Below are 14,059 nucleotides of genomic sequence, written 5' to 3' on the forward strand. Positions count from 1 at the left end.
CGTGCATAGAATTGCAGGTTGAGGCTCAATCCTAAAATACTTCATATAGGGGACTAAGTTTGCCACAATCCTGTACACTTAGTTGGAAGTAATTCCTACTGAGAATAGTGGGACTTCTGAGTTAAGATGTATGGGATTGCATTGTAAGCCTCAGATAGTATTTAGGGTACATTTGAGTAAACATGCATAGGATTGTGCTGTAATTCACTTAGGGTGCAATCCTATTCATATTTAGAGAGAGAAAAAGAAGTCCCTCAAATCCCAGCATTTCCCAGCCAGCCATGCTGGGAGTTGTAGGACTTCTGTCTAAACATACATAGGATTGTGCCCTTATTTTCAGTCTCCTGTTCAAGGCTGCAAAACTAATCTCCCAAGGCTGGGAGTTTAATTAAGCATGAGGCTACTTGAATATTGCCACTTCTAAGATTATAAACACACATATAATAATTATAAGCATTATAAACACATATAATAATTTATAGCTGCGCTGTCCCAAGTCAAAAAGTGAATTACAAGAAGAGTCCCAATGCCTCAATGACCCTTTTCATTTAAATGAGCAGAAAACTTCCACTGTGCCATTGCTGCTTTTTTATTGGTTATACCTCTTTCTTTTTTTTAGCTTTTATGGTTTTATGATGTTTTAATGTTTTCTGTGTAATGTGCTTTGAGAACATTTGTGTGGAAATATACTGTTTATAAATAAATACTATAGAGTAGTTCTATTTCTTGGATCTTAATTTCAGTTTTTCCCCTGAAGGAACTGTCATTAGATGCATTACTATTGAAGTTTTACAATAGAACCGAGAAGGGTGAGGTGGCATCTGTTCTGAGAAAAATGTGTACATGTTCACAGCAATATGAAGCCATGTACCTTTACAGCTCTGCTTTTGGAAGAAGTTTATTTCCTCTGAATTATGTGGTAGTTCTCTATTATTTTTTTATTACAGAAAAAAAAATTTGGGTGTGGGTGCAATTTTCTGCAGCTTTACTGCTACAGAGCTGACAAAAACGTCTTCCAATGCTGAGGGGTTCAACTGGTCAGTAGTAAAGTGTTTCCAATTTTCAAGCTGTCTCAGAAATGTTTATAATGAAAGGTAGCATATAATGCGCTTCATGGGAATATGGGCTAATTGTGACTATGTTTGTTTGTATGATAGCAAGACCTAAGAAGATCAGGGTAGTTGTGAAGCGTGAACTGAGTAGTCCCTGCTTCAGATCTTGCTTTCACCAATAACTCATTCAACAAACTAAATATAGGCAAAGCACTATATTTCGATCATAGTACCACATTACCATAATCATTAATATTCATTTACAGAGTGCTTCTGCCCTTGGATGATTATAATCCATTCTTTGATAGTGGGTAGATGACACAACAAAAGCAGGGGGCTAAGCTGGAAATAGAGAAACGTAAGAGTAATGAGGAATTACAATTTGCAAATACAAACATGCTTTATTTGGGGATGCAGTGCTTCATCTCCACTTGTAATATTGGGACAACAATATTGGCCTACCTTAACTAGTTGTTGCATGGATTTCTTAGATAATGTATGTGAATCTCTTTGGACACTCAGGAAAAGTGTCTATAAATACTAAGTATTGTTAATAGCAGAATAACCTACTGCTATGTGAAAAGATGTAGGTGAACACGCTTGCAAAAGTATTGGGGAAATGAATGTGTCTTCCTCATGCAAATACCCAATGTTTTCACATTATCCACTATTGGTACTTAGAATTAAGATGACTTCTTTTCAAACGAAATATTACAGCAAAGCTACTGTGGATCATTATTGCTAAATCTGACATGAGTACAGCTGAACAAATGAGCTTAGTACCTAAGCTTTTTATAAAATAAATTGAGGTTAATTTTCTAACCCCAGAGACCAGTAAATATGCCTAGCTCTGGAAAACTGTGGCTGCATCACATAACTTCATTGAGATGTCAACGGTATTGTTTTAAGTTATTATTTTCTACAACCACTCTAAATGCAAGGGGAAAAGAAAAGAAAAAAAGGCCTGAATACTAAGGCAGGGAGATATAGTTTTCATAATAAAAATAAATATCATTACACAGCAAAAGCCATTGGAAAATGTTAATTTAGCTGAATTCCCCCCCCCCTTAACATGCATCCTGCCCCTTCAGTTTGACATTTCCTGTTCCCAATGTTTTATCCTGCATCTGTTCTCATATGTCATGTCTACCTGACAGACTTATCTTATACATGTTTTCACAGAAGTAAGAACCACTGAGTTCAATGGAGCCTATTCCCAAGAAAGTGAATTTTAAGCTCACATTTTAAGGTCGTTAGTCTGTGGGCAAAACTCATACTGACTACTGCTCCTAGCTATTGTAGGCAATTGATAAATACTTAGTAATATTGTTCAGACAAATCAGCTATATTAATCTTTCCTCAGTCTATTTCATCAAACTTTTCAGCAGAATATCATTATTAGCAAAAATCCATACTAGCTGTTCAAGTCAGCATTACTGCACCATGTGATTAACCATTATTACAGTGTAAATAATGAGTGCTGTCACTATGCTGCTGTTTGACAGTATTGCACTCTTGTTCCTTTAGATTTCCTTAGTGGCTTAGAACTCGCACAAAAGGTTTTCCTATATTTGGAAAACAATATTAACAAAGAAAGACATCTCCCTCCTGCTCAGAAGAAGTAGTAAGCCCTTTGCTCCTGCCCTCTTCACAAAATAAGCTACAGAGAGGAAGGGATGGTAAATAGACTTTGCCTCTGTGTCTAAATGTTGCTGCTTCTCTAAAGCTGCAAGATGCAGAACTATGGATAGTTTTTCCTTCTGATTTTTCACTACCCTTTTCTTGAGAGTAAGTTCATTACTGCAAAGTGTTATACATAGGGCTGCACTTTCCTCTGAAAACTATTCTGAAGCTTCAATTAGTCTGGAATCTCTCATCAGTCTTCATGGCTGCTTATTCACTTCTGAGTTCAATTTAAATGACTGGCCCTTACCTTTAAAGCCTTGAACGATTTGAGGCTCACATCTGAAATAACAAAGTTCAATAGCCATATCATCTTAAGTTTTCAACAAAGGGAAATATATTCAAGTCATAAGAGCTTGCTCTTCAAATGCAAAGCTTAGTAGTCTTACAAGAACAACAGAAATTGGTAGATCAAAAATAATTCAAAATTATGTTGAAATGTTTGACCCTTGTTCTTACTTGAAATGCTCAGCTCACCACATCTTAGTCAAAGTAATTTTGTCCAGATCTATTGAATTAGAGTTCAATATACTTTGAATTGTCTCCATGGTTTTAATTTTTGTGAACCGACCAGAGAGCGGCTATTTGTGTGGTATAGAAATGCAATAAATAAATGCAATAAATAAATAATAGAGTCACAAAGCATTAACTAAATTAGGGCTGTGCAGGGACACACACCCCCGATCCACCTCGGAGGCGGACCCAGGTAAGCCCCCCTCCCCCCCTTACCTGCGTCCACCGCTGCTGCTGGCTTGCGTCCAGCAGCTTCAATTCAAGGATGCTGAAGGCCAGAAGCAGGCTGCGGCCTGCTTCCAGCCTTCAGTGTCCTTGAGTTGAAGCCGCCAGATGTAAGCCGGCGGCAGCGGACGTAGAGAAGAGGGGAGGGCGGCTTACCTGGGTCTGCCATTGTCGCTGGCTTGCGCCCGGCGGCAGTGGACACAGGTAAGGGGGGAGGTGGGCTTACCAGCTGCTTCCATCGCTGCCGTCATCTTTTTTCTGGTGATGGCACTGGAAGCCGCATGAGAAAGATGGTGGCGGCAGCAGGGCCAATTGGCTTTGGTTTCGGACCGCCTCGGCCTTCGCCTGAACCACCTTGGATCCGGTTTGGAAGGGTCCGAACCACCCCAATCCACTTCATTTTAAATATACTAAAATATACTAGGTGCTGATTGATCAGGAATTTTCATTTCATCAGAGCTGTAGTAAAGATGTACATTAACTGAATATTAACTTTATTGAATGAAATTAAGATTTGCTGTTACCAGTTCAAATTAGGATGAGGCTGCTGGTCTCGTCCATATTAAGTTGCCTAGCTAAAGCATGTGAGCCAGGATTCACCATCAGCCAGCAATTTGGGTGTAAAGATGTTGAGGCAGAGTGACAATGATCTAATAAAGACAACTTGGGGCTCATCTACACCAAGCAGGATATTCCACTATGAAAGTGGTATGGAAGCTGTATTTGAAAGGCAGGAGCCATACTACTGCTTTATAGTGGTACTGAAGTGCACTGCAGGATCTATACTACTGCTTTATAGTCGTACTGAAGTGCACTGACAACTGTTGGGGCCCATTACACATCTACACCAAGCAGGATATAACACTATGATAGTGGTATAAAAGCAGTATATGATATGTGTCATGGGCCCCAACAGTTGCCAGTGCACTACAATACCACTATAAAGCAGTAGTGTGGCTCCTGCCTTTTATATACCGTTTTCATACCACTTTCATAGTGGAATATCATGCTTGGTGTAGATGAGCCCTTGGTCTACCAGGGGTATTCAATGCTAACTCATCTATTACTAAATATGAGTCAACTATATTGATGTTCTGGCATATTGACTTTGGACAAGGTAACCTGAAATACTGTTTTCTCTCATTTGAACCTGCTTGGGTTTTAATATCTCTCAGTCCCATTACCATCGGAGGCACATTTGGTGAGGACCTACAAAATGCTTTCTCAGTGGTGGCTTCAAGGCTCTGGAAGTTCCTGCTGAAGGAGGCTAAGTTGGCTCCTTCTCTGCTGTTTTTCTGCCAGTAGGCAAAAACATTTTTATTCAGCTAAGCCTTTCACATGTAAGCTGATCTGTTGCTGTCTAAGGTTTTTGTTTTATTTTGTTTTTAAACATTGGTTGAGAACTTTCTATTTCTTTTATTCTTGTGGTTTTAATTGTGTTTTAATTGTGAAAGTCTGTACTTTCAGGAGTTAATGATCCAAATGATAACATCTTCTTAGCCGTGTCTACAAAATACCATTTATAAGATCTCTGTTAGGTGGGAAATTGCAAAGTACAGAGGTGCTGAATCTCTTTCAGCCTGAGGACCAAATTCAGTTTCAAAGAAGTTCCAGTGGTGGGCGGGGCAAAGGCAAAAGGAGGTGGAACAAAAGGTAAAGGGGGCAGGACCAAAATACCAGCGTACTTTAGCTTCAAGCTGTTACTACCAGTAACGATGTCCATTTCAGCCTTTTAGGAAAGGGAAAAGATTGCGCTAAAGGCAGGAAATCACCATCTGGTGGTAAGTGGAAAGGGAGGGGACATGGTAATTTGGGGAGCCCTGGAGGGCCAGACTGGGACTCCAGGTAGACCAGATTTGATCCATGGGCTTCAGGTTCAACAACCCAGGCCTAATAAATTGGGGCAGTTGAGACATTCTTGATCAGGTATGCTCAGTATATTGATATACTATGCACACGTTTTGAGCGTTTTCAGATGGGATGGGGGGGGGAATCGCATTTCCTTACCATCGTTTTGCTTCCTGCTTTTTTCCATAATAGGGGTGGGCAGAATCACAGGGGAAGAAAGAGGAAGTAAGCAGTGACCATGTGGCCCATTCAGTGGGCATTTTTATAGTGCAACCTCTCCTGCACCTGGCAGGAAATAGCGCCAATTATCATTATAGCCAAGAAGAATCGGATTTTCTGGATTGGATTTTGTAGCAGGAAAAACAACAGAAGGAGTGGGACACACGCAGAAGGATCGCTGCATCATCAAAATAACCCGTGAAGATCTGTGAGTGGTCCGTCACGAGCGTGCTATAAAACACTCGTCTGAAGATGTTCTTTGTCTGAGACAGATCTGGACATTATGTAATATTGCTTTAGTTATTTTGTCCAGGGCATAAGACTCTTTGTACAACCAGCTTGGGACAACTTTCTTCCAATATGGACAGACTTAGCAAACAGGTTATGTAAATCTATTCTTTTCCATTTACCAGCAACGTTGGACAAATGTTTCTTCAAAATTAATTTACCACAAGTGATGCATATCAGCCTTTCTTTTTGGCAAACACTGCTAAATAGCATATTTATTTCATTGTGTATGTATTAAAACAAGACTCACTTCTCACAACAACCCTGAAAAGTAGGTTAGGCTTGATTTTGTTCTGACTTTATACTGTTAGTTTTACCCTACCCAGTGCCTGTTTACCCTACCCTGTGCCTGTTTGCATTCTCTTCCCCTCCTTATTGTTTTATTATGATTTTATTAGAATGTAAGCCTATGCGGCAGGGTCTTGCTATTTACTGTTTTACTCTGTACAGCACCATGTACATTGATGGTGCTATATAAATAAATAAATAATAATAATAATAACAGTGTGTGGCCTGGATCAGTGGGTATTTGAAGCTAGAACTGGAATATCTAAGCCGGCAAGCATATATGAACTTACTTGGGAGTAAATCTCATTAAACCCAATTTACGTCTGAATATATACATAGGATTGTGTTGTAAGGACGAAGTACTGTGTACATTTACCTGGGAGTAAGCTTCATTAAACACAGCTAAGTAAACATGTATAGGATCAAGGAACAGGCAGCACATCCAGTAATCCAGTGCATCATTCAAAAGAATTTCCTTTCAAAATTAGAAAGTTTTGCACTCCTACTGCAAGCAGGAAGCCCCTTCCCTCGTTCCTGTCAAACCAAACTTCAATGGAAATGGACCATCTGCCAAATTTGATGTTGCTGTTCAGAACTGGGGAAGGAAAAAGGTTACCAATTCAATTCTGTTCCTTGCGCAACTCTGGAATAACAGTAGATGGTGCTGTTCATAAAGAAAGAGACCTGTTAAAAATGATTATGAGAAGGACAGATGGAGAATCAGAGAAACATCCCCTTTACAGAGAACTGAGATCCTTGGTATTTTGAGTAATAGACCATATTTTGATCACCCTTTATTAAATTTCATTCTGTACTAAGATTAGTTTAAGTGAATTTACCATTTAGATTTGGGGGTTGATATCACTGTAACACTTCCTATGACATCACTGTATCGTTTCCTAACTAGCCATATAGTTTTAGTTCTGGCAATATAATAGACTTGTACCCTAATACTAAAAAAATAGTAATGTTTGGAGTAAGATATTGACTTTTGTTTTTCATTCTTGCAGTGTGATTGTAAAAGATCAGGAAAGAACTGTACTACCAGCAATTTTTTTTAAAGTTTTTAATTTCTACTGCAGTCACTTAAAGCTCATTAGTTAGATCCAGACTTATAGCTTCATCCCATGTACCTGTTTCCCTTGAATTATCCCCTACAGCGCTAAGCTGTTGTTGTTGTTGTTGTTGCTAGCTAAATCACACCCCAGGTGGCAGGGCTCCTAAGATCCTTTGCATATCAGGAAAGGGTATAAGGGGGGAAATGTTAAAAAAAAATCATAAAAAAATCAATGGATGACCCAATCCGATTCAAATTTGGTATGCTTAAAGCTCTCCTTAATATCTATTACTGTGCCAATTTTGATGTCTTTATCTTTAAAACTTACGCAGATATAAGCATTTGTTTAATTTGAAGCTTAAAAGTATCAAATCCTGCTCCTGCACCCCCAGTGGCCGCTCAGAAAACAACAAATGATTCGCTCCAAAACTAGTAGCAAAAAAGGTTGGGACTTTTGACTTTATAGCACAATTAAAGCAGGATGTCTGGGAGTACTTCACAGTCAAAGCAGATTATAAACGGGAAAACTTCAGAGTACTTCACAATAAAAGAAGATTATAAGCTGGAAAACGTCGGAGTCCTTTGCACACAATTTGCAGTAATTGCACAGTATAACGTTGGTGTGATAGTCATGCAAAGAGTAGACCCATTGAAATCAATGGGACTTAAGTCTGGATCCAACTCAATGTGTTTATAATCAGGGTGAGATTCTAGACAAATGTTTGGTTACGTGACTTATTGAAAGCAATCGGCTGGCCAGGTTTCAAACAGGTAGATAATTTTAACCTCATAGAATCATAGAATCATAGAATAGCAGAGTTGGAAGGGGCCTACAAGGCCATCGAGTCCAACCCCCAGCTCAATGCAGGAATCCACCCTAAAGCATCCCTGACAGATGGTTGTCCAGCTGCCTCTTGAAGGCCTCTAGTGTGGGAGAGTCCACAACCTCCCTAGGTAACTGATTCCATTGTCGTACTGCTCTAACAGGAAGTTTTTCCTGATGTCCAGCTGGAATCTGGCTTCTTTTAACTTGAGCCCGTTATTCTGTGTCCTGCACTCTGGGAGGATCGAGAAGAGATCCTGGCCCTCCTCTGTGTGACAACCTTTTAAGTATTTGAAGAGTGCTATCATGTCTCCCCTCAATCTTCTCTTCTCCAGGCTAAACATGCCCAGTTCTTTCAGTCTCTCTTCATAGAGAGCACTCTATGCCTATGCCCAGCACTCCAGCCTATCAAGATCACTTTGAAGTTTGTTTCTGTCTTCCAGGGTATTAGCTATCCCACCCAATTTTGTGTCATCTGCAAATTTGATAAGCGTTCCATGCACCTCCTCGTCCAAATCATTAATAAAAATGTTGAAGAGCACTGGGCCCAGGACTGAGCCCTGTGGTACCCCACTCATTGCCTCTTCCCAGTTTGAGAAGGTTCCATTGATAAGTACTCTTTGAGTCCGATTCTGTAGCCAACTGTGAATCCACCTAATAGTTGTTCCATCTAGCCCACTTTTAGCTAGTTTGTTAATCAGAATATCATGGGGCACTTTGTCAAAAGCTTTGCTGAAGTCAAGATATATGACGTCCACAGCATTCCCATGGTCCACAAGGGAGGTTACCTTATCAAAAAATGAAATCAAATTTGTCTGACAGGACTTGTTCTTGACAAATCCATGTTGTCTTCTGGTGATCACTGCATTGATTTCAAGGTGTTTACAGATTGACTTCTTTATACTCTGCTCCAGGATTTTCCCAGGGATGGATGTCAGACTGACTGGTCTGTAGTTCCCAGGTTCCTCCTTTTTGCCCTTTTTGAAGATAGGCTCGTTAGCCCTCCTCCAGTCGTCCGGCACCTCACCCATCTTCCATGATTTTGTTAAGATGATAGACAAAGGTTCTGAGAGTTCTTCTGCTAGCTCCTTCATTACTCTAGGATGCAGTTCATCGGGCCCTGGAGATTTGAACTCATTCAAGGAAATTAGGTGTTCTTTGACCATTCAGAAAAAGTGGTAATATGCTCAAGACATATGGAAACAACCAACGTTGGCTTCTACTACTCACTTCAACTTTTAGCTTCAGCTTTCCAGAATTGTATTGGCAAAGTGCTGTTAAAATGGAGAAATAGAGGAGAAACCATTCCCCTACTACTACCAAAAACTTGGGAGTTGGTATATATCTGTATTGAGGAAAAAGGCTGCTGCATAAATGCATCCATTTTACATAGGGCCGGCTTGCACGATCACCACAGCTAGTGCATGTCAGCAGCCATTTTGAATATTCAAACCCCAGCAGGAATGGTAGTGGTGTTACCATGTTTTATTGTGTCTTCCAAACCTGGGTGGCAGGAATTGTTTGAGAGGTAAACAATCTTCAAATAACCCTGAAACAGACTATGTACTAAGCCACAGTGGGCTACGAACCTGGTAAATCTTTAGTTGTGAATTTTAGTCAGTGAGGAAATGGCCTTTGAATTAATATTTACCATCTTTGACCATATACCATTACTATTAAACTATAGCTTAATGTCGCATCAAGATACTCAAATAGTGCAGGAATGTTAAAGCAAATGCCACATAACATTTAAGACAGAAATTTCAAAGAAGAATTCATGTTTTCAGATGAAACATTCATGTTTTCAGATGAATATTTCAACAGCATGAATGATAAAGGATATTAAGAATCTTTGGACAACCACCTCTGAGTCAAACCTATTTCACAGGACTGCTGTGATTAAATGGAATACTATTATATACAGTGGTGAGAAAAAGTTTGTGAATCTCTTAGGAGTATCACATATTTCCAATCTAAAATGTTATTAGATCTTAATCTAACCACAAAATCATAGATAAAGTACAATAGATAACCTGATTAAACAAATTACACACAAACATCATGCTTTTCCAACATTTATTTATTTATTATTTATTTATTTATTTATTTATTTACATTTATATACCGCCCCACAGCTGAAGCTCTCTGGGCGGTTTACAACATTTAAAAATAGTAAACATTAAAAGTATACAATTTAAACACACACACACACACACACACACAAAAAAAAAACAGTATAAAAACAACAGTATCCATTTAAAAACAACAATTGTGGGGTCCATTAAAAACAAACTTAACGTTGTTAAATGCTGTTAAAATGCTGTTAAAAATGCCTGGGAGAAGAGAAAAGTCTTGACCTGGCGCCGAAAAGATAACAATGTTGGCGCCAGGCGAGCCTCATCGGGGAGATCATTCCACAATCCTTAACTGATTCAACATTTAATATCCATGTGACATTTGAGGGCTTCCTTGCATGGACAGCTTGTTTCAGGTCCTGCCACAACATTTTGATGGGGTTTAGGTCCAGATTTTGACTAGGCATTCTAAAACACAGAATTTCTTCTTCCGCAGCCGTTCTTTTGTAGATCTGGTTGTATGTTTGTCTTGTTGCATGAGCCACTTTTGGTTCAGGTTCGGCTCACAGACAGATGGCCTGACATTTTCCTCTAGAATCTTCTGATACACTGCAGAATTCATGGTTGTGTCAATGACGGCAAGTCATCCTGGTCCTGAGGCAGCAAAGGAGGCGCAAACCATCACATTCTCACCACCATGCTTGACAGTTGGGATGAGGTTCTTCTGTACGAACTTAGTGTTAGTTAAGTTTGACTTTTGACTCATCTGTCCAGAGAACATTGTTCCAGAAGTCTTGGAGATCATCAACAACTGTGAAACACGTGATTGACAGGGAAAGTCAGTGGAGAAAATGTCCTTTTAAGTTTCATATTTGGAACACCGACCCAGTAGCATAGATAACCACTCCACAGAAGTCTATTAGAAATTTATTTTATTTATTACATTTCTATACTGCCCAATAGTCGGAGCTCTCTGGGCGGTTCACAATAAATCTCATTCTTGCAAAAGTTTCCTTCCTGTAATGAAAGAAAATTGATACATTTCATCTTTATTTTTTTAAAAGGAATCTGTCACTCGTGGCTGCAAATATAGACCATTCAAAAACCATTTAAAAACACACAGAGAGACAGATGTATTTTTCAGCTATCCAAATTAATTCAATTAAATCATGCAAGTTTTAGTGTGCTCACACTGACTGGGTTTGGATGATCACATAGGAAGAAGTCATTGTGGCTTCTCGCCCCGGCCCCAAGTGTGCTGCATGCATGGCCCCCCATTCGTACCCTCTAAAACCAACAGTAGGGGATGTAAGGTGGGTATGAAGCCACCCCGTCACACCGCACACCAGGCTCAGATGACATGCCACCCCATACTGCATCACAGGGAATTATGTAAATGACGGTTGTGCACCCCACACACACAGTGCAGGGGGGAGAAGCCATGATGGCTCCCCCCCATGCAATAATTTGAATACAGTCATTATTTCATTTCATTTATTTATCCAGAAGGACAGTGCACAAAGGTGTCAATAAGTCTATTCAAACAAACATATAAATAAAATACAATAAAATAAAAACTACAATAACCATAACAGAATACAATGTAACAATTAACCAGAGTAAAAGCAAACTAAATGTTTTAAGGATGCTTTAAAGATGGTTTAAACATGTGTGGTATGTTTTTAATCACTTTTTAACGTGTATTTTATATCATGTTTTTATACTGTTTGTTTTATATTTTGAATGGTTTTAGTTTTTGTGAACTGCCCAGGGAGCTTCGGCTATTGGGCGGTATAAAAATGCAATAAATAAATAAAAGTATAAAAACAAACAACAAATTTTTGTCTAAAATACCTCAATGAACTGGAAGATGGTTGTGTTGGTGCCAAGTTAAACCGTCTGAGGATGGAATTGTTTGTTTTATACTTTGAATGGTTTTAATTTTTTTGAAGTGCCCAGGGAGCTTCGGCTACTGGGCAGTATAAAAATGCAATAAATAAATAAATTCCAAAATAAAGGCGCCAATACTGAAAAGGCCCTTTCTTTTCTAAATACATCACACCTGCTAAAGAGAGTACTTGGAGAAGTGCCTCCACAGAAGGCCTTAAGACATAAAAGTTGAAATAGTTTGTTCTGGGAAGGTAGCAATCCTATATTGCCCTAATAATACAACCTTCCCCAATCATGTCTGGCTGGGGCATGCTGGGAGTTATGACCTAATACATCTGGAGGATATCAGGTCTGCGAAGGCTGTCCCAATAGTTCAGAAACAAAATAAAAAGAACTCTAAATTGATTGATGAAAGTCAAGTGTGCTAACAGATTTGATTCAAGGATATGTTAAGAGCATCCAAAACATATCCATGATCTTTCCCCAGATTACATAGCGGCAGAGAGGAATGATATAGGAAAATAGCATGAGTGAAAGAGATGGGCATGAGAGAGCACCTTAACTTGTCTGCAAAAGCCTTTCCAGATACCATTTTGTACCAAGGAGGATTGCAGAATGGTGACTTGAGCAGCCAGACAATGTTAGTAATTCTTAGCTAGTAATTCTCTTGTTCAGAGAATACTCACCCTAATTCTGGCAGATGAGAATACGGTTGTGCAATTAAGCACAGGTGAAGTTCTGCATTGAAAAGAAGCAAAGAACGGCTAGGTCTGCATAGTCAGCCTGGGAAGTCACACCTAGGCATGCCCCAAATATGAGCAAAGATCCCTCTGGCAGGGCTGAAGCACATCAGGGCAAGAGGGAGGGCCTGAAGGGAAAGAACCCCAAATCCACAACAGGCAGACACCATCTTCCTGCTCACCAGCTTCAAGGGTTCATTGGTTGTAATGCATAGAAACAGCTGTGGACCCAGGCTGGCTGCCAGGTGACAGGATCAGGGAGGATTTTTTGTGGGCATGGTTGATTGGCCCTGGAGTTCAAGGCATTTTGCATTTCTCATAGAGATCCCAGGCACTCGGTTCTACAATGGAATTTGTTAACACAAGACGTAGCAGTGGATATACCAACTTAGGTGTCTTTAAAAGGAGATTGGACAAATGAAAGAAGGTTAAGATGATAATGGCTACCTGAAAGACATTTCAGGATAACTAATAGACCGCCCCCTCCAGTATGAACCTGCCCATCATTTTAAACTTTTAAGATATGCTTTAGAGGCCCTTTCTACCACCAAGAGAGGCTAAAGTGTTGAACGATTTTAAATGTATTCACTAAGACCTCTACTTTTAAATGATTGGTTTTTTCCTGTTCTTCATTTGCTATGTTATAATGTTTTCAAGTTTTAAATTATAAGACACCTTGGAGGCCCTTGTTAGGTGCCTTATAAATGATTGAATAAATAAATAAATAGTTATGGTGCTACCTCCAGGATCACAGACAGTGTGGCTCTGAATACCCATTGTTGGGGAACCACAGTGCAAAAGGGGGATTGCAAGTTTCTGGCTGGCTACTCTGGGAAACAGGATGTTGAACTAGATAGAACTTTGATTGGATCCAGCAGGGCACTTCGTATCTTATGATGTTCATATGCTTATGATGTTCATATGCTAGTATCACTGTCATGACTGTTAATTTCCACAACAACCCAGGACAGTCAATCAGGAACTCTTCCCTTTAACAACCCAGCAGATGGGTTGGACATTGCTCAGAACACGGTCTGCCTTCTTGATGCCAAGCCGCTTGGATGTTTGGACATTTCATAAAGTTATAGACTATTTTGCCTCAGTCCTCTGCATTGGTTTTCTGTGGGCACAAAGCCATTTGCCTGTATTCTTTCTTTTGTGCACAGAAATATGTTTCCATGCTATTTTAAATATTCTAGAAAAACAAGTGGAAACAGTGTAACAGCATTCCTGGGATTGTTTGTGTGTGTGTTTTAACAGAAGAGGAAAGCTACAGTGCTGCTTTGATCCTGATGTTGTTTTGTTCTATGATCTTGAGTGACACATATCAGAAAGGCAGGTGCACAAATTCTTATGCA

This window comes from Elgaria multicarinata, chromosome 9 (assembly GCF_023053635.1).
Source record: "Elgaria multicarinata webbii isolate HBS135686 ecotype San Diego chromosome 9, rElgMul1.1.pri, whole genome shotgun sequence".
NCBI lineage: Eukaryota > Metazoa > Chordata > Lepidosauria > Squamata > Anguidae > Elgaria > Elgaria multicarinata.